This window comes from Miscanthus floridulus, chromosome 9, assembly GCF_019320115.1.
Source record: "Miscanthus floridulus cultivar M001 chromosome 9, ASM1932011v1, whole genome shotgun sequence".
NCBI lineage: Eukaryota > Viridiplantae > Streptophyta > Magnoliopsida > Poales > Poaceae > Miscanthus > Miscanthus floridulus.
In genome coordinates, this window is record NC_089588.1 from 24274213 (window position 1) to 24298454 (window position 24242).

Genomic DNA, 24242 nt, shown 5'->3' on the forward strand with positions numbered 1-24242 from the left:
GCCATGTACTCTGCCTCGCACGTGGACAGCGCCACCACCTTCTGTTTCAGCGACAGCCATGAGATTTTAGCCGACCTGAGGAAGACGAGCACGCTAGAGGTGCTCTGCCGTCCGTCGTTGTCCCCCGCCATGTCTGCATCGCTGAACACAGTGAGCTGCAACCCACTTTCGCCGGTCTTAGGGAAGACAATCCCCTAATCCACCGTCCCCTTGATGTAGTGCAGCTAACGTAGCCCACAATGAACGTAATGTTTGGCCTCGTGTGGACTAGGTAGCGCAGACCGCTGACGATGCTCCGGTAGAGTGTTGCATCTACCTTCGCCGCGGTACTGGCCTTTGTCAGCTTTAGCCGCTCCTCGATCGGAGTCACGCACGGCTTGCACTCAGCCATGCTGCTCCGCGCCAACAGCTTTGAGGCATACGTGCTCTGACCGAGCATGAGCGCCTCCTTCTCCTGTCTCACCTCGATGCCGAGGTAGTAGGAGAGCGCGCCGAGATCGCTCATTCAAAAACGAGCTGTCGTCTCGCGCTTGAGGCTATCGATGTCCTTCGCACGCGTGCCAGTGACGATCAAGTCATCCACATACACGCTGACGATGAGCTCCACCTTCCCCTGTCGCCGCATGTAGAGCGCGTGCTCGGTTGCACACGCTAGAACCCAAGCTTGCCCAGCGTGGCATCAAGCTTGGCATTCCACACTCGTGGGTCTTGCCGCAGCCCATAGAGGGCCTTGCGCATTCAGAGCACCCTGTGCTCCGCTCCCTTGATGGCGAAACCCGGGGGTTGCCTGACGATAACCATCTCTGCCAGCTCACCGTTGAGGATGGCCAATTTTACATCCAGGTGACGGACGTGCCAGTCCTTCGCTGCTGCCAAAGCCAGCAGTAGTCGGATAGACTCCATGTGTGCTACCAGCGACATGGCGCGTCTTGTGCTTGACAATGGTGCCGCACTCGTCCCCCTTGATCTTGTACACCCACTTCAGGCTGATCGGACAGCATCCTGGAGGTAGATCGACAAGCTCCCAAGTCTCATTTTCCTCGATCGCCATCATCTCCTCCAGCATCGCCAGTTGCCAATTTTGCATCGCGCTCACCCTGCGTGAATGTGGGTGGTTCCTTTGCACTGATGAGAAGCAGCTCTGGGTCATTGAGTAGCCGACCCACTAGGCCTGAGGACCCTGTGCCACCGACGATGTTGTCTGGCCTGCGGAACCGCACCTCCTCACCATCGTGGAAAGCATCCACGAACTATGTGATGTCGCTTGGAAGGTGAGGCGAACTCGATTAGCGTCGATGGAGTCCCGTGTTCCACCGAATTGGTCGGCATAGCACCTAGAGTGCTCGACACCCTAGCTATAGTGCTCGACACTACTCCTGGACCGCTCGTCACCACTCCTGGAGTGGTTGGCACCACTACAGGAGTGCTCGGCACCAGTCTTGGGGTGGTCGGCACCACTACAAGACCTCTCGGCTCTGCTATGGGAGCGTTCGACACCCTTCCTAGAGTGGTCGACACCACTGTAGGACTGCTCGGCACCCGTCCTAGAGTGCTCGCACCCCTCCTAGAGTGCTCAGCACCGCCCCAGGAGTGCTCGGCTCTATTTTTGGAGTGCTCAACACCTCCTCTCCAGCATCTCCACCACTATGGATGACCAAGTGCTCGACGATGATGGTGCTGGTGAAGCCGCCAGCTTCCGCCGTGCATGGATTGTCCTAGTCCCAGGCCACCTTCTCGTCGAACACGACGTCGCGTGAGATAACCACCTTGCCTCCACGTGGGTCGTAGAGTCGGTACGCCTTGGTACCTTCCTCGTAGCCCAAGAGCACCATCGGTGTGCTCCTGTCCTCCAGCTTAGTGAGGACTGACTTTGTCTTCCTGACGTGGCCGATGCAGCCGAATGTCTGGAGGAAGGACACGCTTGACTTGCGCCCATACGAAGCTTCGAACAGCGTCACACCCTTTAGGGCCTTTGTGGGCACGCGGTTGAGGATGAACACCGCCGTGGTCACCGCCTCACCCCAGAACCTTGCTGGCATGTTCTTGGCCTTCATCATGGATCGAGCCGTGCCAACCACCATCTGGTTTCGCTACTCCACCATGCCATTCTCCTGTGGTGAGTATGGCGCGGTGTGGTGTCGCACCACACCTTGATCCGCGCAGTATGCAACGAACTCCACCGAAGTGAATTCGCCGCCGCGATCAGTCCGTAGCACGCGTAGCTTGTTGCCGCTCCCCGCCTCTGTGCACGCCTTGAACTTCTTGATCGCCTCAGCCACCTCATCCTTGCTCGTCAGGAGTTGCAGCCACATATAGCGACTATAATCATCCACGAGCAGGAGGAAATACTGCCGACCATAGTTTGTGGCTGACGTGATTGGCCCACAGAGATCGCCGTGGATGAGCTCGAGAGCGTCCGTCGCGTGATACTTGGCCGCCTTTGGGAACGGCAGCCTCCTCTATATCCTAGCTAGCCAGCTGTCACACAGCTCGCCTGCGTGCGATGTTGCCATCAGGAGAGTGGCCTCATCATCCTCATTAGCCTGCGCTAAATGAGCCTTAGCCTTCTTCTTCTCCTGCTTGCGATTTGGGCACTTCTTTGCCCAATGGCCCGTCTTCCCGTAGTGCTGGCAGGCATTGGAGTCGACCTTCTTCTTCTTCTTCTCCGAAGAAGCCTTGTTCGCTGCGTTTGCCATCGCCACCGCGGCTGGAGGAGGCTTCCCCGGACTTCTTCATTCGGGCAGCCCACTCCTCCTCTGTCAGCAGCAGCTTGCCACTGTCCGTCGTTGCTGTGGCGTGCCCCATGCGCTCGTCCTCCGCCCGCAGACGGCCTGTCACATCCTCAATGGTGACGGTGGATAAGTCCAGCATCGTCTCTATGAAAAGAACGATCTGGATGTACTTCACCGGTACGGAGTGGAGGTACATGGAGACCACCTCCTCTTCGTCTATGGTGACGCCGTGGCTCCTCAGCTTGCTGATGAGCGACAACAGGCGAAGGGAGAAGTCCTCCATGACTCACCATCCTTGAACTTGATGGTGGCGTACTCCTGCTTCTATAGCTGGGACGTTCCCTTCTTGGCGCGGTCGGAGCCGACGCGCTTCGCTACAATGGCCTCCCATGCCTCCTTAGCAGATTTCTTCGCCCCCAACGGCTCCCTATACTTTGCTGGCGCAACAGCGAGGATAGCCTCCAACACTGACATGTCGTCTTCTTCGTTGTCGGTGCTTTTGTCAATGGCACTCCAGAGCCAACGGGCTCTGAGCTTGACCTTCATGGTCACTGCCCACTTGCTATAGTTGGTGCGAGTCAGCGTCGGCCAACTGGTGCCGCTGACCTCCCACACCATGCGCACGACGACCTCCTGTCGTGGCTGGGCAGCCATAGCAGCGCCGCTGCTGTCGCCCATCTCCAAAACGTCCGTTATCGCCAGCGGTTAGTTTGGCGACGGCGCTTGTATGGCTATGATACCACTTGTTGGACCCAGGATCTCCCGCATGGGTGAGCCGACCGCTCACTGGCGTTGCCAACCACACACTATGGCTAGAGATAGAAGAAGGGAGAGAGAACAGAGCGCGCACACACACAGCATAAGGACCAGCGTGGGCCGGAGCTCTGCAGAGGAGATGACAAAACTGAACTCGCTCACTTTACTGAGTTGCAGTGGGAAGCTATAAATACAACTCTACCTATCTAATTCTAGTACACAGAGATGCCAGACTGCCATGCTGCTATAGTGACTAGATATGACAGCAGGACTGACTTTGGCGTCTGCCCCTGCTGTGGCTACAGTGCGGCAAGGGAGCCTTTCGGCGTCTGCCCCTACCGCGGCTACAGTGCAGCAGCAGGGAGCCCTTTCGGTGCCTGTCCCTGCCACGCGTTCAGACATGGGAGAGCAGCAGATTACTTTACAGACTAGCCATGGAAATAAGAGGCACCAGTGAAGTTGAGTCAACTTTTAGTCAACATGATTGCATCATCATTGCCGGACCTGACATCATCTTGTTAACGAAGATGGAGGATGGAGAGCATCTGTGCTACAGAATCACCTTGCACAATTCCACTCCGTTTCAATGCAGCATCGGATTGCAAATACAAGAAATCCAAGTAGCGTCTCCGAGGATCTGCTAATGCAATGTTCTCCTTAAGCTGTTCCTACTTTTGACATCTGATGATCACTGCTGCCCTGCTTCTGTCCTTGATCGTGCATTACATTACTTGTTTCATGCAGTGGTACATATCAAAATTAGAAGAAAAAAATAGCCACAGGTTGCGATGGAAAACAGATTAGAGCCCATTCCTGAAATGTCTAAGCGCATATAATTACTTAGCTCGGAGCACTCTCTAGATCAATTTTTGAATATCTCTGTAAATAATTTTAGTACCTCCTAAAGTCAATTTTGCAATAGTTCGAGATCTTGTAATGGTTGTCTTCTCTCATGCTACAGATATGTGGAGCAACATCAATGGATTTTTGCACTGTATTATGTTACTCACTAATAGCCAGTCCATATTTCGAATCAACCGCCCTATCTGCCCATTCATGGTGATGATGAGCTGATATTCGCTGCATGATATGGCCATTGCCAAGAGTGAATGTGTGGCTAACAAAGGGTACGCTGCCTGCAGTTTCCAACTGAAATATTGATGAAAACAAAGGGGAATGAAAAGCATGCACTACGGCAGACGCCCTCTTTGCCGAGTGCTGGGGGCACTCGGCAAAGCCAGCCAAGCACTCGGCAAAAGGCTTTGCCGAGTGCCGCATCGGCAAAGGTCTCTCGGCAAAGATTTTGTCGGCAAAAATTTCTTTGCCGAGTGCCAAAAATCGACACTCGGCAAAGCCTTTGCCGAGTGCCGACACTCGGCAAAGTTGAAACCGAAAAAAACCCGAAAAAAATGTAAATTTTTACCAAAAAAAATGGAAAATTTTTTTTATCGATGGAGGCCCCCACCGGCCAGTGCCCACCCTTCTCCGACATTTTTCGCGTGAATTTCATGGCTACGCGGCCGACGCGATTCGAACCCGAGACCTCCCGCTGTGCACGTACCTCCTCTACCACTACACCACACTCTCACTTATGTCCGGATTCTGTTTTAGTTCCTAATATATTATACTAAACCGAGTGTAAATTGCATGTTTGAGGCCCTAAATGAATTCAAATCAAAAAGTTGTAAACTACAAAGTTTCATAACTTTTCGAGATCTACACTTTTAGTTTAGGAAGTTTTTCCATCCGAGGTCGTTTACAAAATTTGAATTTTAAAATTTTGAAATTCAAACGCAGTTTTGTATGATAAGATGTTTTCAAATCAAAAAGTTGCCAACTACATAGTTTCATAACTTTTGGAGATCTACAATTTTTATTTAGGAAGTTTTTCCATCCGAGGTTGTTTGAAAAATTCAAATTTTAAAATTTTCAAATTCAAACGTCGTTTTTGCATGACAAGATGATTTCAAATCAAAATGTTGCCAACTACAAAATTTCATAACTTATCAAGATCTACAAAGTTTATTTTGGTCATTTGTTCATCCGACATAGTGGTAGTAACATTGTTCACAAATCTTATATATCTGTCTTCTACTTTCATGAAACTAATATGAGAGATATGAGAGATGTAGATTTTATGAACAACGTTATTGTCGCTTTGTCAAATGAAGAAATGACCAAAATAAACTTTGTAGATCTTGAGAAGTTATACAACTTTGTAGTTGAAAAGTTTTTCATTTGAATTCATTTAGGGCCTCAAAAATTGCTTTGAAAAAATAATTTGCCGAGGGCCAACAAAAATTGCACACGGCAAAATGCCTCTTTGCCGAGTGCCAAAAAAAGGCACTCGGCAAAGACACATTTTGCCGAGTGCCAAAAAATGGCACTCGGCAAAATACGTCTTTGCCGAGTGCCAAAAAAAAGGCACTCGGCAAAGACGCATTTTGCCGAGTGCCGAAAAATGGCACTCGGCAAAATACATCTTTGCCGAGTGCCGAAAAAAGGCACTCGGCAAAGACGCATTTTGCCGAAAAAAGGCACTCGGCAAACCCGTCTTTGCCGAGTGCCCGATTTTCGGCACTCGGCAAAGTTTCCGGCACTCGGCAAAGTGCCGGTTTCCGGTAGTGATGTTCCACCACCTCTGGCTCTACACAACCTGATCGCCTATTTATATCACTACATAGTGCTTTCTATTCAGCAGGTGACATGACAGAATGCAACAAGTTAACTGAAGAGAGAGTAGGATGTTCAAAGGACTAAGAAAGATGGTGCCCATGTGTATTGGGAACAGGAGGCAAGAGGGATCGATATACATATTATTTATACTGCATCATGCAGGGCAAGAGGGGCCAAAGGTGCAGAGGAATCAATCTGGCTCATTTCATGGAGGGCTCACTGCCAAGTTGTTTCTATGCACCGAAATAAGCGATAACCTATTGTTCTATTTGATTGCTCTATTGACAGTTTGGCAGGCGAAACTATAGTTGACTTCAGTGCGGCGGAGACTTGAAACGACAAGCAGTGGTCCGTGGACATGGGCACACAGAGCTTGTCTGAAATATATCAGGCCCAGCACATTATCTCATCTGTAGTAGTAAATCCACCAACCACAAAGCTCAGGGAACAAGTAGGAGTACAAGCTTGTATATCAATCAACTAGCCACAAAGCTCAGGGAACGATCCTTTGTTCCAGTACATTATCTCATCTGTTGTAGTAAATCAATCAACCAACCACGAAGCTACATTGATCATATTCAAATGATCAACACGAGCATGCAACTGGTTATTCTCTGTCAATGTAACAATTGTAGCCAACAAAAATGAATTAAATCATGTTCTATGCATTCTAGTCATATATTTGCTTCAAAAAGTATCTGAAACATATCTTTAAAAAGGGAGAAGAAGTTGCTATGACATATTCAAGTAAAATTACAACAAAAATTTAATCATGACCGCAGGAAATTTGTTACTGATTCTAAGGTAAAAGTTCTTGCTTGACATCAATATTGCTCCGGTTTTGAAAGAAAATCTGCCAGTATTGTGGAAAGGATATCCCATGAGGCGTGCGACCAGGCTGGGCGTCTCGGCCTCGGACGACGGCGCGGTGAACTTGGGGCGGTGCATGCTGGTCGTCCTGCTGGCAAGGGCGTCGAACACCGACTCGATCTGCATAACATTCTGCAAGACAGATAGACAGACAGACAAAGTAATGTTGCAATTAACAATTGATAATGAAACATGCAATTCAAGACACGCACGCAACTAGCAAGCAAGACCACCGGCCTGAATGCTGTTGGGGTTGTTGTCGAGGTCAAGGCTATTTTTGCGCGCAGGGGCATTGGGCAACAGGCCACAGCATGGAACTTCGGCAACGGGAGCGTCACGAGGTGGAAGAATGGAAGATGACCCGGGGCCAAGAATGTCATTCGCATCACACAGACATGCTGGCACGTCTATGTGTCCTGCCACGTATGCAAAAATGGCTCAAAGTTGTGAAATCATCTCTTTCAATGGCAAAAGTGTAGGAAGCTTTTTAAGAATGGTTTTGAAGAGTCGCCATTCTTAATAATGGCAAATATATAGTTAAATTTCCTTGTCAAGTTGACCGGAGAAATGGCTTGTACGTACACAGTATAGGTAGGACGGAAAGAGTTCTCCATTAGATCTCCTCCTATTCTCTCCGTTAATTTATTTTTCCTAATTTTCTTTCTTATATTAATTGTTTGTGAAAATAAAAAAATACAAAGTACCCAAAAGTACTGGTAGTATTTTCCATCCACAGAAACAAACCTTAATTTCTTATGTCTCCTAAAGATTGTAGCCCAGCAGGAGCACGGGTTCAACAGTTAATAAAAAATGAGACCTGTTTGGTTTCATGATTTAAGACTAGAAATGCAGCACAACTATGAATTCGGCCATTGATGAGCTATTCATCAATAAAAATGTGGACACGTCAGTAAATATATGTCTGTACTTTGTGGCACCTTTTCATTTTTCGTATTGACGCTCCATCTAGTAACAACGAGAGCCACATTTTCAGTTATATATAGGACCTGTTGCGAAGCTGTGCAGCATGCGCTATGTATTTATATATCCAGTGATACTAGACATACCCACAAAGCTCGATGGTTGGTTTCTAGAGTACATGCGTAGCAACAGAGCCTAACTTCATCCAATAATACATTAGGTATTAGTGATTAAGAAACTAGTTCCGTTTTCACTTGCACAACAAAACAGAACTGCCTATATATAGTGTTTCTCGTTCCAGAAATACTGAACTCAATGCAAGCTACAACTGCAGGATAGATTAGTAGGCTCCAGCCTCCAGGGCAAAGGGGCGAGCACGATGAGATTCTGGAACAAGATGCTATTAAGTATTAGGAATAGGAGGCAAAAGGGAAATGCGCCAGGGAGTGGTGATGCCTACGGGGCTGGGGTGGCACGATTCTTCCCCTAAAACTAGAGAACAGGAGGCCATTGTTGTTCATCAGACTGGCATGCTCACGAGAGACCGCCTACTTATGAGAAAAAAAAAGAGTAGGCCGCCTACTAATCTATCTGCTAATGGTGGGGATGGAGAATGGAAGCTCTTGCAGTGTGGACGGAACCAACGGTGCACTTAACGTGTGTGGGAGAGGAGCTTCGGTCATGTGTGTAAAAAAACCTTAGTCCCATATCAGCAATCCGCGAGGATTAAGGTTTCGTAGAATATTTGAATGTTTCCCTGCTGTAGGGTTCGAATACGCCCCAGCAGATCATGTTTTTTTTTGGGCTCAACGTCTAAATGCTACTAGGAAGCCATAGAGATGCTAACGAGTAGCCTGTAGCACTAAAGTGATGATTGAGCTCATCCATGTTGAGTGCCCTCCTCCTCAAAGTGTTTAATGCTTCAATCATGATAGAGCACACAAAATGTAGCAGAACTTTGCAAATGCACTCAAATATTTCTCCCATTTTCCAGTTTTACATCTTGCTTAAAGCTAATGTGATCCTAAAGAAAAATAAAATTGCTGGATGTGATGTGAATGGTAGCCACTAAACATGGAGAGGCATGCAATAGACTATCTCCATTTGAAGACCTAGTTCTTATCTCTCTCGTCTCCCTTTGTTCTCCAATATTAATGGACATGGAAAATACAACAGGGAGCGAGCTCTATTGGCAGTACCCAGTAGATGAGTGATTACATAGCAACAATAATGAAAACACATATTATTGCTAGTACCCACCAGAAGTAACCAATGTGATCGACCGACTAAATGTTGCTTGACTTCCAGCTTGCACCCACCATTATCAGTCTAGTGTGAGGAGGAAAACAGGAGGATTATCAGTCTAGTTTGGAGAAGATCCTGGTAGTGTGTGAGATGGGAATGAGGCAGAAGGGAGTCTGACTTAAGCATCAATCAACATGTTTGCATCATCATGGCGGCACCTGCCACCAGGGCCATTAGGTCTATGGCCCTAGAGGTGGCCCAGTTAGTAAAACGGCAAACCCCTAATTATGTCAATGGAGTGCAGCTGTCTTACTGCACCGGCTTGCAAAATTCTCCTCATAATCACAGATTTGAGTGCAGCTTCACATGACAAAGACAACAATCTAAGTATCACTTAGTAGCACCCTAGCAGTTCAGGTTCAAATCCCCACAGTGACTAATTTCTAGGCTGGGTTAAAAAAAACAAATAAATAGGTAGGAATTTCCCCTGACTCACAAAAAAAAAAACAATCCAAGTATCATCTCCGAGGAACTGCTCATGCAGTGTTGTTCTCCTTAAGCTGTTCCTATTTTTTTTCAACTAATGACCGCTATTGCCCTATTTCTTTGCACGACTGTGCACTAAGTCGCTATCTAGTTTCATGCAGTGGTACATATGAAAATCAGAAAAACAAAAGTAGCCACAAGTAGCACAACCCTGAGATGTTGCAGCCCAAAAAGTTGCTTAGATCGGAGTACTCTGTAGAACATTTTTTTTAAGAGAAATTTTACAGTGCATGGAATGAATAAGAGCCATCCATTTGGCTAAATCAGAGGGTTAAGAAATAGGAGGAACCTACTAAGAGGAACTGAAGCTGTGGGCTGGAACCAAAATCTAGTGGGCTTGGACCAGCTGTAATTGAATTGTGGAGGGTAGAATAGTTTTGCATGGATTTGCTAGCCATGGATCGGAAAAGCTGTCTTCTCGGCGACGCGCGCAGGCCATGGCGGACTGCATCGGCTCGCCACCTACCAGATTACGCGTGGACGCAAACGTTAGCTGATTGTAACACCCCAGGCGCAACAAAGGCCCAATATGTCACTAACGTCCCTCCCCTTATGCCAAAGTCTAAAACTCGGCAACATAAATCCATGAACAAAGTAAAACGCGGAAGCAACAACAAGAACAAAACTACTATTAATAAAGGTTCCACCTCAGTTAATTATTAAACCACCAAGGGTCCTCATGACTGAAAAACTAATTTTATTACATCAAGATAAACATATCATTATTATCTCTAAGTGTAAGTGAAGATGTGCCGCTAATCCACTAATACAGGTTGACTTATCACTATCGCCACTTTCACTGCCATAGCAATAGAACCGACTGTGTTTTACTTCCACTGCCAGTTGGACCGATAGCGAGGCCTCTTGCTGAAGGAAACCAACAGTTGAGACTTCTACCACCCACGGGTTAACAGTAGATGCGGCAGTGGTATTTTCTCCGTCGCATTAAAAGCCGAGCCAACTGGATAGGTGTTTTGACCGCCGGCCATACATGATCGTTTGGTCTACCGGCGGTAGTAAATTCAGCATGAGTTATTTCCCCATTTCCCAATTACCAACAACACAGTTGCATTACCATTCCACTTCTCCATCTTCAAGGTTGGCGCATTGTTCCTCTCTCCATTGCACGCCTCGCTCCGCGCCGCCGCCACATCCCTTACGGCCGGCGCATTGTTCCTGTCGTAATTTGTGTGAACCATTGCACGCCTCGTGCCGCACCGCCGCCAAATCCAAAAGCAAGGGTATACTTTCGCACTTCACTGATGGATCTTTGTCGGATTATTTTTCTATTTAGTGATCTCATTACTAAGGAAGCTCTCATCCTACTGCACAATGACGATCGTAGGCTCTTTGAAATGGAGGCGGCCCCCAACAACAGGAACGCACAAGCCAGCCTCACAGAGGATCTTGTTCTGGAAATCCTCCGCCGCCTCTCTGCCCCCTCCTTGTTCTCCTGCAAATGTGTCTTCGCTCCTAGAACCGCCACATCTCCGACAACCGTAAGGTGCTGCCCCAAACTATGGCCGGCTTCTTCTACGACAGTGAGAACGGCAATCAAAACTTCACCAGCGTCTCTGGTGTACACCCCCCTCCTTCGAATTCTTGCCCTTCAACCCTGACAATATAGCTATATCAGATTGCTGCAACGGCCTCATCCTATGTTGGTGCCTTGGTGCTGATGGATACCGCTATGTCGTTTGCAATCCAATGACCCAGAAGTTTAATATACTGCCACCTAGGACCCATGAAGTTGGCCATTCTGTTGGTGAAGCTCGTTCGGGGTTTGATCTGACAGCCTCCTTGCACTTCCATGTGATTGAGTATGTGGATGTCGACAGTTTGTGCACTGGTGTGGAAATCTACTCATCTGAAACTATAGCATGGATCTATAAGGAATCTGAATGGGACGAGGATACTGATGTGACATTTTACAAACAACCAAGTGTGTTTCTTAACGGTTGTCTGCACATTATGGGGCACTCTGGGGAGTGCTCTATGATACTTGCTGTGGATATGGAGGGAAAGACATGGAGGAGAATTGATAGGCCTAGTGGTCTTCAACACTCCATGCATCAAGCTCAGGGTCACTTGTGTGTATGTACTATTGCTGGTCCCAATGATTCCAAGCTTTCAATCTCGATCCTTGAAGACTATGGTACTAATAATTGGACATTGAAGCATACGGTCAGCACACGGATCCTGTTTGGAAGGATTAATATTAGATTTGGTTTCATGGATTGGGTTGCCGATTACACAGTGATTATAGTTCACCTAGAATAAAATATAATTTTCTTTGCTAGGGAGGATAGAACAATCATTGCATATGACATGGACCGCACAAGAGTTCATGTCATCCCTGCCTGTGTCTTTTAATATGTTAGACGTAGCGTTAAAAAAGAGTTCAACTAAAAATCATTAGCAGAGCAGTAAATAAAGCTGCATTTGATGTATCTCTATATCATGCATTTTAAATGGACCTTGCTTGTCTATGGACATGTTAATTTCCTTAATGATGGATGTTGTCATTATTTCAGCTAAACTAATGTGTCATCTTTGTTTTGTTTGCAAATTAAATTATTTATTTGGTACACACATGCGTTACGGTGGTGTTACAATAACATTTCAACACCAATGGCTCCTTTGCTTGGCTTTTAATAGAGGGACGTGGTCACGTTTACTTTCTTCTGCTTGGCTTTTAATTTAATTCCTCATAAAAAAATATGATGTGAGACTTGATCGGATGAACCCTATTATGCGATGAATATGGAATAAGACATCAATTCTCGGTGGCGTGACAACTCCCGTCACCATTTCAAACGCTGATTCAGCAATAGTAACATGAAGAGTACTATAGTAGAACACTTATATTGATTTACGGAGTAGTTTTCTAACTAATTTATAGTAGAACACTTATATATTGAATTACAGAGACGGTAGTAGAACACTTATATTGAAGAGTACTATAGTACAACACTCACATGTAAAGACTGAATTAGTTTCTTATTCCAATTGCATTTTTGAATAAAATAATTTCGCAGCGAAGCCTATGGTCCTCGCTGCAAAACAGAGACCTTTCTTCCCATGCTTTTGGAATGCCGTAGTCGCCGACTGCGCATGGAAGATCACCGCGTACCTATGTCGGCTGCAGAGGCGGTGAATTGTTGCGTCGCCGTGTCGTTTCATGGATCGCTTTCGTGGCTGCCTTGCAGCATAGCCGACACCCCTTGTTGCTTAGCCACCTACTCGTTGGTCTGCCGCCACCACCCGCCACCGCTACCTACGATTCTTCCTCTCCCTCGACCTGTCTTATATACCGCCTCGCAGTGTTGTTGTCGCCGGCATCGCCATTGTGCCTATAGAAGAATATGGCGACTAGATAGGCCACTACATTGTGCCCGCCATCCACGACGTGGGTAAGATAGTCGAGGAATGGCCGGGGGCTGTAGTTTTCCGTGAATACGGTTTATATCCCGGTAAGCAAGCAAGCCTCTAGGTTGTCGACTTGGGTTAGTCTAGCAAGGTGAGCGAAGTAGTTGACGAGGTCATTCGATGACCTCGCCCCACATCTACAGTGACCCACTGCCATGTGTCAACCGACGGCAGGGTCACCGCAGTTGCCACGCATGGACGAGCACGTCGCCCGTAGGCTACGGAGGTCATCCATGGGCCGCTCCGAGGTTGCAGCGAGGTGGCCGGTGATCTCAATTTGCACCTCGATAGGGAGCGCCATCAGCGATGTGGGGTGCCGCCTCGCCATCATGATTGCTGGCGTGGATGGAGCTCCGGTGAGCCGGAGGGCCAGAGAGGCACAGCGGCATCATTGAGACGTATTTTTTTGTGAAATTTAATTTGATTGATTGAGGAGTTATTGTGGCAAACTTGTTTCCCGGTTATTTAAAGAGTATCATCCGGCCATGCAGTGCACTGTGCCATTTGATCTTGGATGTTGGACGTGATCTCGACAGTTTAGCCCACAAGATCGCAGTTGGGTACGGTGTGTTCTTACGTGTGAATCGCACTCTTAATTGATGACCATTGTGGCGGTTGTGTCTGTAATGTTTTTGAATGCTTTTGGTATGCTGCAGGGCCAAGCGACGTGAAATACGCACCTTGGGAACTCAACACTGCCAAGCGAATGGTCGCAATTGAATGGAGGCATTGGGTACATAGCGAGGCGAATCGATGGGAAACATGCACCTAGGGAAGTCGATGTTGCCATGCGAATCGTCGCCATTGCTTCATATAATAAGGGGGTACGGTGTGTTGCTTTCTCCACTCTAAACTTGCAAATTTTGCAGTTGATCTTTTTCTTTCTTCCTTCAATTGTCTCTGCAAGCATGCTAGGCCACAGTGACTCCGAGATCGAAAACTCATATTTTGATGATTCTAAATTCGAAGAGAAGGAGAGCGAGATCCTAGTCGGTCTCTCTAATGGAGGTGTCAAGTTTCGTGGTTGTGGCAAGGGCACCTTTGTGTGTCCTTTTTGCCATGGCAAGAAAGCGCCATCATGGAGTCTTCATGAGTTGCTGCAGCACATGAATGGGAAGTCTCGTAGAGGCGAGGGGATCTCTGGGCCAGAGCATAGTGCTTTGGCCAAGTATATCCTGAGCAGCGACGCCATGGCCTGCGACAGTGAGCTTGGTGTGGTTCGGTACTACGGCAGCAATCAGGCGGTGAAGGCTCGTAGGGACAAGCACCACGCGGCCAATAGAGCCGACAAGGAAGCACGCAAGGAGAAGGTACTAAAGAAATAATAACTTTGCATGATGATGTTTTTCGTGATCAACCATCTTTCAATTTTTTTAAGTTACTACATAGTTCCTATCACCAATCAAAACTAACTATATTTATTTTAATTAACACATCAGACCGCGTGCCGCATGGGAAAGGGCCCCCTACTACAAGCCTGGCAAAAGGCCCGACGGGGGGTCATCCACATCCCGCTAAAGCTAGTCTTGTACTAGGATTTTATTTTATATACTGAATTTTTAGCGTAGAATATGTATGTTTTATTTACATGAAATATGAAAGATTCTTAACTTATGTATTTTTTGGGATCTTCCTTATCTTTGTGGCGATGTTTATTTTGTGTGATGGGGAAGCGGCCTTCTATGACCCGTAGTGTGATGGTAGCCCTCGAGCACCTTAGATTCGACCGTATGTCACGTCTGTCGTTAGGTAATATCCGTAACATGCAACCACTACCGTCGGCAGACTTCACCGCCGCTTCCAGACGGTGAGGATGGTAGCACTATCATCAATTTCCAAGCCCGCCTAAATCTCATGCATGTATTTACGAAGTCTTGCTCAAATTTGCATTACCGTAGCCCCAACTTTAGCTTACAAAGACCGCTTTCCCACCCTGTCTGCCTCCTCCTCAGTGCTACTAGTTCACATCACCACTGCTCATTGCTGACAATCTAGTACTCTACGCCGCGGCGCTGGTATGCCTCACTGCCCCGCACAGATCAACTAGTGACCAAGGTGGTACTCACCGTCATGCCCGCTCGAGCTCACTGCTGCGAGATTCAAACGCAAGGGTAATGCTTTTGCACTTCCCTTATCCATGTTTCTTGGATTTTTATTCCCCTCTTCACTCATGTAAGTAGGAAGCAAGCTTCCATCTGATTAGTGTGTGTCTGCCGCTCCAGCAGATCCTTGTCAAGATGGAGGAGGTCCCCAACAAGATAAAGGGAGTGGGCATCCTAACAGACCATGTCTTGGTCCTCATCCTCCGCCGCCTCACTACCCGTTCCTTGTGCAGCTGCAAGTGTGTCTACCGCTCCTGGAACCACCTCATCTCAGACACCGAGTACCAAAAGGAGCTTGTCCCAGATTGTTACCGAATTCTTCTATCGCACCTAGAAAGGCAAACGCCACTTCGCCAGGGTCACCAGTGAACAGCCCCTCCTTGTCCTTCTTGCCCTTCCCCATTCACGATGTCGTTGTCTTAGATTGCTGTAGCAGCCTCATCCTCTGCTAGTGTTTTGGGTGTCGCTACATTGTCTGCAATCCGGCGACTAACAAATGGTTGCTACTACCAGTTAACCTCCGTTCTTGTGTCGAGGCTCGCTTGGGGTTCGATCTGACAGTCTCCTCGCACTTCCATGTGTTTGAATATGGGAAGATGAGGGAGGGTGAGTCCGTAGGTGTGAGCATCTAATCATCTAAGAGTGCAGCTTGGATCTTTAAAGAATCTGAATGGGGCGATGGTATTAGAGTATCCACATATGCAAGAAGTGTGTTTCTTAATGGTTTTATGCACTAGCTCGAGTGCTCCCAGATCGTTGCTATTGATATGGACGGAAAGACTTGGACAAAAATACAGAAGCCACGTTGTGATGCAGTCTCCATCCATGAAGCCCAGGGTCATTTGTGTTTATGTACTGTTGATATTTACACTATGACTTAGCTTTTAATCTGGATCTTTGAAGACTATGGTTGTAATAGATGGACATTGAAGCATACGGTGACAATGCTAGAGATATTTGGACAGAACAATATTGAATTTGGTTACGAGGTTTGTGATGCGGAGTACAGAGTGATTGTAGTTCACCTTGAATGGAATTTGATTTTCCTTGTTGGGGAGGACAGAACATTGCTTGCATATGACATGAACCATGAAAAAGTTCATGACCTCCCTACTTGGGTCATCCGCTGTCCTAGACCTACCTAGAGTCTATGTATCAACGGACCTCACTATCTTCCTTATGTTCCCTTGTTCATGGAGTCATTAGCACAGCAGTAAAGGTGCCTATGTTGTATTTTGTTGTTAGGACATGTGTTTGTTCAGATAGGGAGTTGTTTTGAGTCTATATATAGTTCAATTTTGGCTTGGTAACTAAACCAATGGTATGTTGAATATTATTAATTATTAATTCTACTGCCTTGCATTGTACGGGTTTTGGAGTCTTGATGATTTTGAATGATTTTCCTGCAATGGCTATGGGAGGAAGAAGAGGGGTTCCATCATGCATTGGCTGCCAAGCTGATCAAGGAGTGCCAATCTGAAGGAGCGGAGCACATCTACCTTACGTAAGTCTGTAGGGAGCAGAACCTTTATTATGCTATCTATGTACCGCTTGTATTAATTCATCAGTTGACACAGTTGTTATGTTAGTGTTGAGCATTGTTATTATAACAAGTACTCTTCGTTGTGGACATGATGAATGATGTGTAATGATTATATCTGTATGGTGTGTGTTCAGTAAGTTATTAAGGCCCAGCTGAACTAGTAAATACATTGTGAAAACCAGAAGCAATTCTACCACCATCGGATGTAAGGGTCATTGGTTGTTTTGTCATCACCGCCGCTATTCGTTTGATGCAGCAGGGGTCAATAGTGTATCACCGTCGAATTGTTTGGTAACCCGACAGCGACTAAAGGATCATGACAGGGGGATCGTACTGCAACGCGATGGTGACGATGCCCTATGACTAGGCGGTTCATTCGTTGAAGCGACGGTGATGTTCGGCTTAACACAGGCATGTCGTGCTCCAATGTGATGGAAACAAGGACCTGATCAGGGACTGGATCATAAGCCAATACGACAGTGTTAGTGTACACCAACACAAGCAAGTCGGGCCTCAATGCAACAGAATAAGGATCTGATCATGGACGGATCATAAACCATGCCGCTATGTTAGTGCATGCTCACATAGGTGAGCCATGGTCCAATGCGACGGAAGTAAGGACCTTATCATGGATGGATGATAAGCCAAAATGGCAGTGTAGTGAACATCCCAGTCGGTCTCAGATAGCGACGGTGATGGCTATGACTATCACTGCCGACAACTTATTGCCGAGGCCAAAATCGGAACTGCGATAGGGGTTACGACGTGGCTGTGAAAGGTGCGAGTATAGTAGTGATCCCTTCCCTTCCACGCAAGCATCAAGTACCTGGGTTGAGTAATGCAAGGGTGAGATGAAACATCTCAGCAAGGAAATTTGTTTTGACAAGCTATTTGAACCACAACTTAAACCACGATTTAATGTGGAGTTCCACTTATAGAATACATAAGATATAATTTCAATAGAAAATGAGTGACTTCCAATTTTTGAACATAGACAGATAATAGAGCTTCATAATAACATAGACATATCACTTCAATATACTTCGTGAATTCATATGAATGCAATGCAAAATGTCTCCTACCTGCACACCCAACAAGATATGGAGCTGCACCCCATGATGTTGTACCGGTACGGTCGTGACCATAGGTCAACGACATAAGCTCCAATGCAAATGAATGATGCAATGCAATTATATGCTGCAATAAAATTAACATAAACCACCAACGATACTTCAACTTCATCTCCGAGGTTATGGGTTAACCAGATATAGCAATAAGGAATAATAGCATCACCATAAATAAATAAATAAGACCACGATTCAATAAGGATGAATAAACAAAGATCACAAGGTTCCGTTATTAGTAGTATGACATTATAATAGATATTATGATGTAGGCGATGAAAATAGCATGCCAAAACGGTAGCAAACCACTGCTACATTCACTTGCCTCCAACCAAATGCGATGACCGCTAAGCAGTCCGGAGCACTACCACCTGTTTTGAGGATACAAACTCAGCATACATACTCCATACTCACATAAACATGTACAAACAGTAGGCAAAGCGTTCCTACGGCCCAACCCGATAAACGAGTAAAACAGTGAGTATAGGTTTTTAACTAATTGCAGCAACGCTGCTTCACAATTTATATATTTTGACAAACAAAAGCAATAGGGACAAATAAATACAATCTGAGAAACTATGGAACAAGAGCTACAGTTAGTTCTGATCCCATATTTTATTTTCATCATTAAAGTAGCCTAGAGTTCAACTAAACTTCACTGAACCATTCAGATGACAAAACAGAACAGCATCGCTTAACAATTTTGTATCTTTAGTTTCAAACCACAAAACACAGAAAACAATAACATTTCTGAAAACTACAGAACGAGAGCTACAACTTTCATGCACACACAAAGATTTAGTTCAGTCATTTATGTGGCCTAAAACCTGATACAAAACTGAGGACTGCAACTTCCCAGGGATCTGCTCAGCAACCACAAAAATGGGCATTGACGACAAGCCGCAAGATAAAAGTTTGCCATTTTTATACAGCTTCTAGAAACAACATTGTCTACAGATTTTGAAACTGTGAGATTCTCTAATTTAGCCACTAAGACCGTCTAAAAGGACACTGAACTTCGACTACAGAAAAAACGGTGATATTCAGAAAGGCGACTTCAGAAAAATTCATAACCCCTAAACCACACGGGATAAAATCACGTCCTTTGGTCAGATTATAGAGCACTATGTTCTCTACAACTTTTATATATAACACTTTGCCAGAAAAATTCGTTTTGACTATCTAATCTACAGAGACACAGAAACAACATAAGTCTGCCCTTGCGCAGAACTACCAATCTGAATCACAATGCCCTAACTTCTTCTCTAATCTTGCCTAAACATGAATTAAACCATAAAAACGCCCAAAAAGATCAGCTACAACAGGGTCACAAGCCTTACCTAGGGTTTTCTTGAAGAACCCACGAGAAGGTTATGGGAAAGCGCTGATCCAGCCCATCTTTCTACTCCTATGTCCCTCATTGCGTTTTTCCACCTCGCCTCTTGATCCAAGTTTTCATGGTGGAGATCTATGGGGAAGAAAGGTGCTACAGAGGAAAAGGACGTATGGGAGAGGGGAGAACAGCGGCATCGACTTGGGGGAAGTGGAGGAGTCGGTCTCCTCTCCTCTCTCAAGATTTTAGGTGGGTGGAGGGATTGGGTTGGATGTATGGGCCATGGCTCAAGATGGCCCGACCCATTTAACGATTTGTTTTTCCTGTTTAAAGACACAAAACTTCTTTATATATATTACAAAACAATCCTAGGCCAAAGCACCATTTTTTCAGGGTGTTACACCGCTGGCCGCTACCTCGTCGGTTTGGCCATCGGCCAGTGCTCAGTTAGAGAGGCATGCATGGTGGCAGTTGTTGACGCTGTTGGGTCTGGGCGTGGCCATGGCTGTGGCGGTGGCTGTGGTGGCAGCGGTGATGGGACACGGGCATGCTAGAGGAGCTGAGCATGGTAGTGTAAGAGGAAGGCGAAGGGAGGATACAGGCAAAGGAACCCAATCTCCGGCTGAGGCGCAGGCCCCGACAAGCACAGGCACAGGCAACACAACTGCTTTCTCTGTTACAAAGGAGTACAAAGTTCAGGAAAAAAATCGATCTGTTAATTTGTTGATTTGAACAGTCGGGCGCTGGCACCGGTGAGCACTTCAGGTGGCGGCAAGCCCTTCCCCGATCCATGTGGCTTTCAGTTCGTCTGAGACAGGGGGGAAGAAGACGTTGGGGCAACTTAGAATACATTGGAATGACCCAATTCCCCCTAATTACTTTTATTTAACGAAAAAATTCCACGGGGAGGTCCCAAGCACTGTCACAAACCTCTTTTTTTAATACCTCAGTAAATAAATTGGGTATCTCCTAAAATCTATTTTTGTAATCTTGTAATTGTTGTCTTCCTCTCATGCTACAGTTATGTGGAGCGAGTATGTGTTCAAGTAGCTAGCCAACCATATTAAGTTACTTATTAATTGCGGGTCCATTTTTCGAATGAACAACCCCATCAGCCTATTTATGGTGAGGATGTGCTGATATTCGCTGCATGATAGGTTCACTGTGAAAAGTGAATGCTTGGCCCAAAAAAGTACACTGCTTGAAATTTCCAACTGCAATGCTGATTAAAACTGCTAAAAAAGTCAAGTTCCACTGCCACCAGCACTACACAACCAGACCGCCTATATATGCTACTACATAGTGATTTCTGTTCTGCATGTAACTTGACAAAATGCAACCACGCTAGATATAGCGTAAGAGGGAGTAGGATGTTCAAAGGAGCTACAAAGATGCTGCCCGTATGGGTTGGAATGGGAGGTAAGAGGGAAATACATATTAGGAATACAATAAGAAAAGGGAGGCGGCAGTAGCAGAGGGATCAAGCTAGTCGAGTAGGGCAACTCTAGCAGGAGCCCTCAAATCAAGGTCCCTACATTTGATTTGAAGGCTCCTCTCTTACTTTTGAGATTCATATTTTTTTATTCGTACTCGAGCGGGCGCCCTCAGATTCAACCAAATAAACACTGGCAAATAGGACCACTCATTCCTTTATTCCCCTTCCCTCCTCCATCTTTTCCACCCGTCGGCAGCGGATCTCGACTCCCCTGTTTCCTGCCATCCCCGTGCTGCTCATCGAGAAGGGTGCTAGGGGTCAAAGAGGTGCCATGCCATACCGAGATCACCGGCCATGTATGAGACATGGAGGGGAGGAGCACTGGGCTCGAAAGCGCGGTGGGGAGGAGGGTGTGGGAGCGAGAAAAACAACCAATTGCCCGATTGGGGCTGCAGTCGACACTCGCAAGAATGAGGGTGGAAGGGTGTATTTGGGGGCCTCTGTAATCTAGGGGCTCGAATGGGGACCTTGCTGGAGTTGTGTTCTTCATATGGTCCCTCAAATGTTAGTTCCGTTGCTTGTTTGAGGCCCTGATATAGTTGCTCTTAAGGGGTTGACTGCCAAATTCTTTCAATGCACAGAAAGCAGCGATGACGTCCTATCCCATTTAGCGCTGTTGCATCGATAGTTTAGTATGCGAACCCATATTGGAACTATGTCTGGCAGAGACAGGAAACATGGGCCTATGGCGGGTGGCAGTGTGGGCAGAGGCATGGAGCCAGCAAGCCTGTTCGGTAGACTGTCGATATTGCAAATTTGTACTGCTTGGGACCTTAAAAATTTATAGTTCATAGTTTTTCAATTTATAATAATTTAGGGTTAAAATAGAAAATACATTATTTTAAAAAGTTAACATGAAAGAGTATTGTTTATCTAGTCAAAATTAGGTTATCATGTGGTGTGGTGTAAAGAGCTACCATGTGATGTTTCAGATCATGATATGAATCTGCTTTGAAAGCACTGGATATTGTATGCGATATTGGAACACATGTACATCATATAAATAGGGAGGGGATTGATCCGTTTATAGAAATAGGACCGGATATGAGGTCATACTAATCCTATCACAGCTAGTACTGGCCGGCTAGATATATGGACGCACACGGTACAGGCCCAGGCCCAATAGCATACACGGCTATAATGCATATGTCTAACATGCTTGACTTCTGACTCTTTGGCATTTTTAACAAGTTTTTTTTTTGCTCTTCTTTTTGTAACCAGGCCTGGCCCTGGGGGGTTTCGAGCTGTGCCCCTGCACTGGGCCCTCGAACCAAAGGGGCCCAACTCCGTGCGTGAGAACGGAAGCCTGAGAAGGGAAGCCTGAAGTCGTCCGCTACATCCAGTGTCCGTGAAGCCACATCGTTGCGCCCTCGCCGTCGCCGCAACCTCGCCGCTCCATGCGGCCTCGTCGCGAGTCGCTACCTCGCTGACAGCTGACCTCGCTGACAGCTGGCCGCAGCCACGTGATTCCGGACGACGCGAGTGACGAGTCCATACGTGAGGTGTTTCAGACTTCCCATTCAGGTACGTATGTTTGCCCAATCGCTCCTAATCCTTTTGTTGATCTCAATTTCATATATTTAATCAATGTTTAATTTGCTTTTTCCTTCAATTTCTATTCTTTGGAACACAAGATTTGAGACGCTTGTGCACATGCTGCAGCTAGGGCAGTGTGTGACCTTACACTATTTAGTGAATAATTGTTATCTCAATTTCTCGACTAGCTAGGTAATGTACTAACTCTGTTGATTTTAAAGTTGAATCTAGCATGGCATAATTTTGGTAAATTACTTGCTAATTGTTCTAAAATTTCAGTGACCTCATGTTTCTTGAAAGCAAACATTTGGCAGTGAGAGAAGAGAAATGAAGAAATGCATAGAAGAGTTGATACAATGGTAGAGACGGTATATATTATAGCTATATTAGAGGGCCCATCTTTATGGCTCCGCTCCAGGTCACCGATTTGACAGGACCGGGCCTGTTTGTAACGGGTTTGTTCTAGGTATGCCTGGCCATGGAAATGTGTTTCAATGGGTGGTTGCTGATGTGTCCTTCCACATATGTTCTTTTTGCAAACACTTGTTAATGCATGGAAAAAAAGCACCCACAAAATCGATTGTACTAGTAAAAAAATGTTTATTATGTCGTAGTGCAGTGTTTCATTCTCCAATAAAAAAGAGTGTAGTCGAGCTTTACGAGAGTGTGAAAAGTTGAAGAACTATGCATCTTCCATCAATAATGTATTCTTCAACATTGGTGAAAATATCTCCCCCCAAAGCCAAAATTCTGCACCGGATTTGCATCTAGCAGTTGGAACTTGGTCTTCATCAATTCTTAGTTATTTTCAGAGGCAGGAACATGTTTTGAATAATTTTTAGATGGGGCTATCTTCTAATTTTTTTTAACAGATGTAGATCTTGTAATGGTTGTCTTCTCTTGCGCTAAAGATACGTGGAGCCACCTGGACGGATTCTTGTAAGTGGCCATGTAGCTACCATATAAAGTTACTTGTTAATTACCGGCCATTTATCAAATCAACCATCCCACACTATGTGAAAAACAGTTTGTAGCAACGGGGCTTTTTTTTAGGGGCGGCTGGCATTGGAGCCGCCCCTATAGTGGCGTGTTCAGGCTCCAGCACAGCAGTCGCCCCTACAAATGACACAGTAGGGGCGGCTGGTAATACGAGCCACCCCGACAAATGCGTCGATTTGTAGGGGCGGCTGGTATGTGAGCCGCCCCTACAAATGAATCGAATGCCGGTCGTTGGATTTGAAGATCGACGGTGCTGTTGTTTCCTTCCATGTCGTATATATATAGGCTTCAACCCTAGCTCTCATCCGCATCTGCACCTGCCTCTCCTCCCTCTCCCTCCTCTCTCAGCAGCGGCTAGGGCGGGCACCAGTCGCGTGTGTCCGGGCGAGGGCGCCGTAGCCCCCCACGAGAGAGGCCCGAGCCCCGACTAGGGAGGCCAGGCACGGCGGCGCGAGGGGCCCCGGCGTGGATGGCCCCCTAGCACAAGCGGACCACCAGCAGCTCCAGTGGGCGTCCTGTGCGGTGTCCCCAGCGAGGGTGCCCTCCGGTAGGGCGGCCCCCAGCGCAGCAGCCCAGCACGGGCGGGCTACGGCGCAGTGGCCTGACCACGGCCGCGGCTGCTTCTCGTGCTACGTCAGCTTCAGCGGATACTCGGCCGGATCCATGGGGTGCATGGTCGGATCTATCGTCTAGGTGAGCTTTTTCAACTGCAACTGACTCCTGTCAAATGTTCATCTTGCTCTTCATCCTATTTTCCCTGTACTGATGTTATGGCTGGATGGATGTCCAACAGGTTTACCTGTGGGTTGTGCAGGCAGTGCCACAGAAGCCAGAAAAATTGTGCCACAGAAGCCGAGTTCAAGATATGCAATTTCATGTTTGTTGTTTGCATTCCACCTAGGCATTGACAAGGAAGAAGGTCCTTAGTAGCTCGG

General features: G+C 46.5%; 1 long non-coding RNA gene across 1 annotated transcript; it reads right to left on the minus strand.

The window, feature by feature from the left end:
* Positions 1–18101: 18101 nt before the first annotated feature.
* On the minus strand, positions 18102–19519 carry LOC136481889 (uncharacterized). Its single transcript, XR_010764891.1, has 2 exons — positions 19285–19519; positions 18102–18315 (listed from the first exon to the last, which is right to left on the minus strand). It is a non-coding gene; the product is annotated as an uncharacterized lncRNA (long non-coding RNA).
* Positions 19520–24242: the final 4723 nt, after the last annotated feature.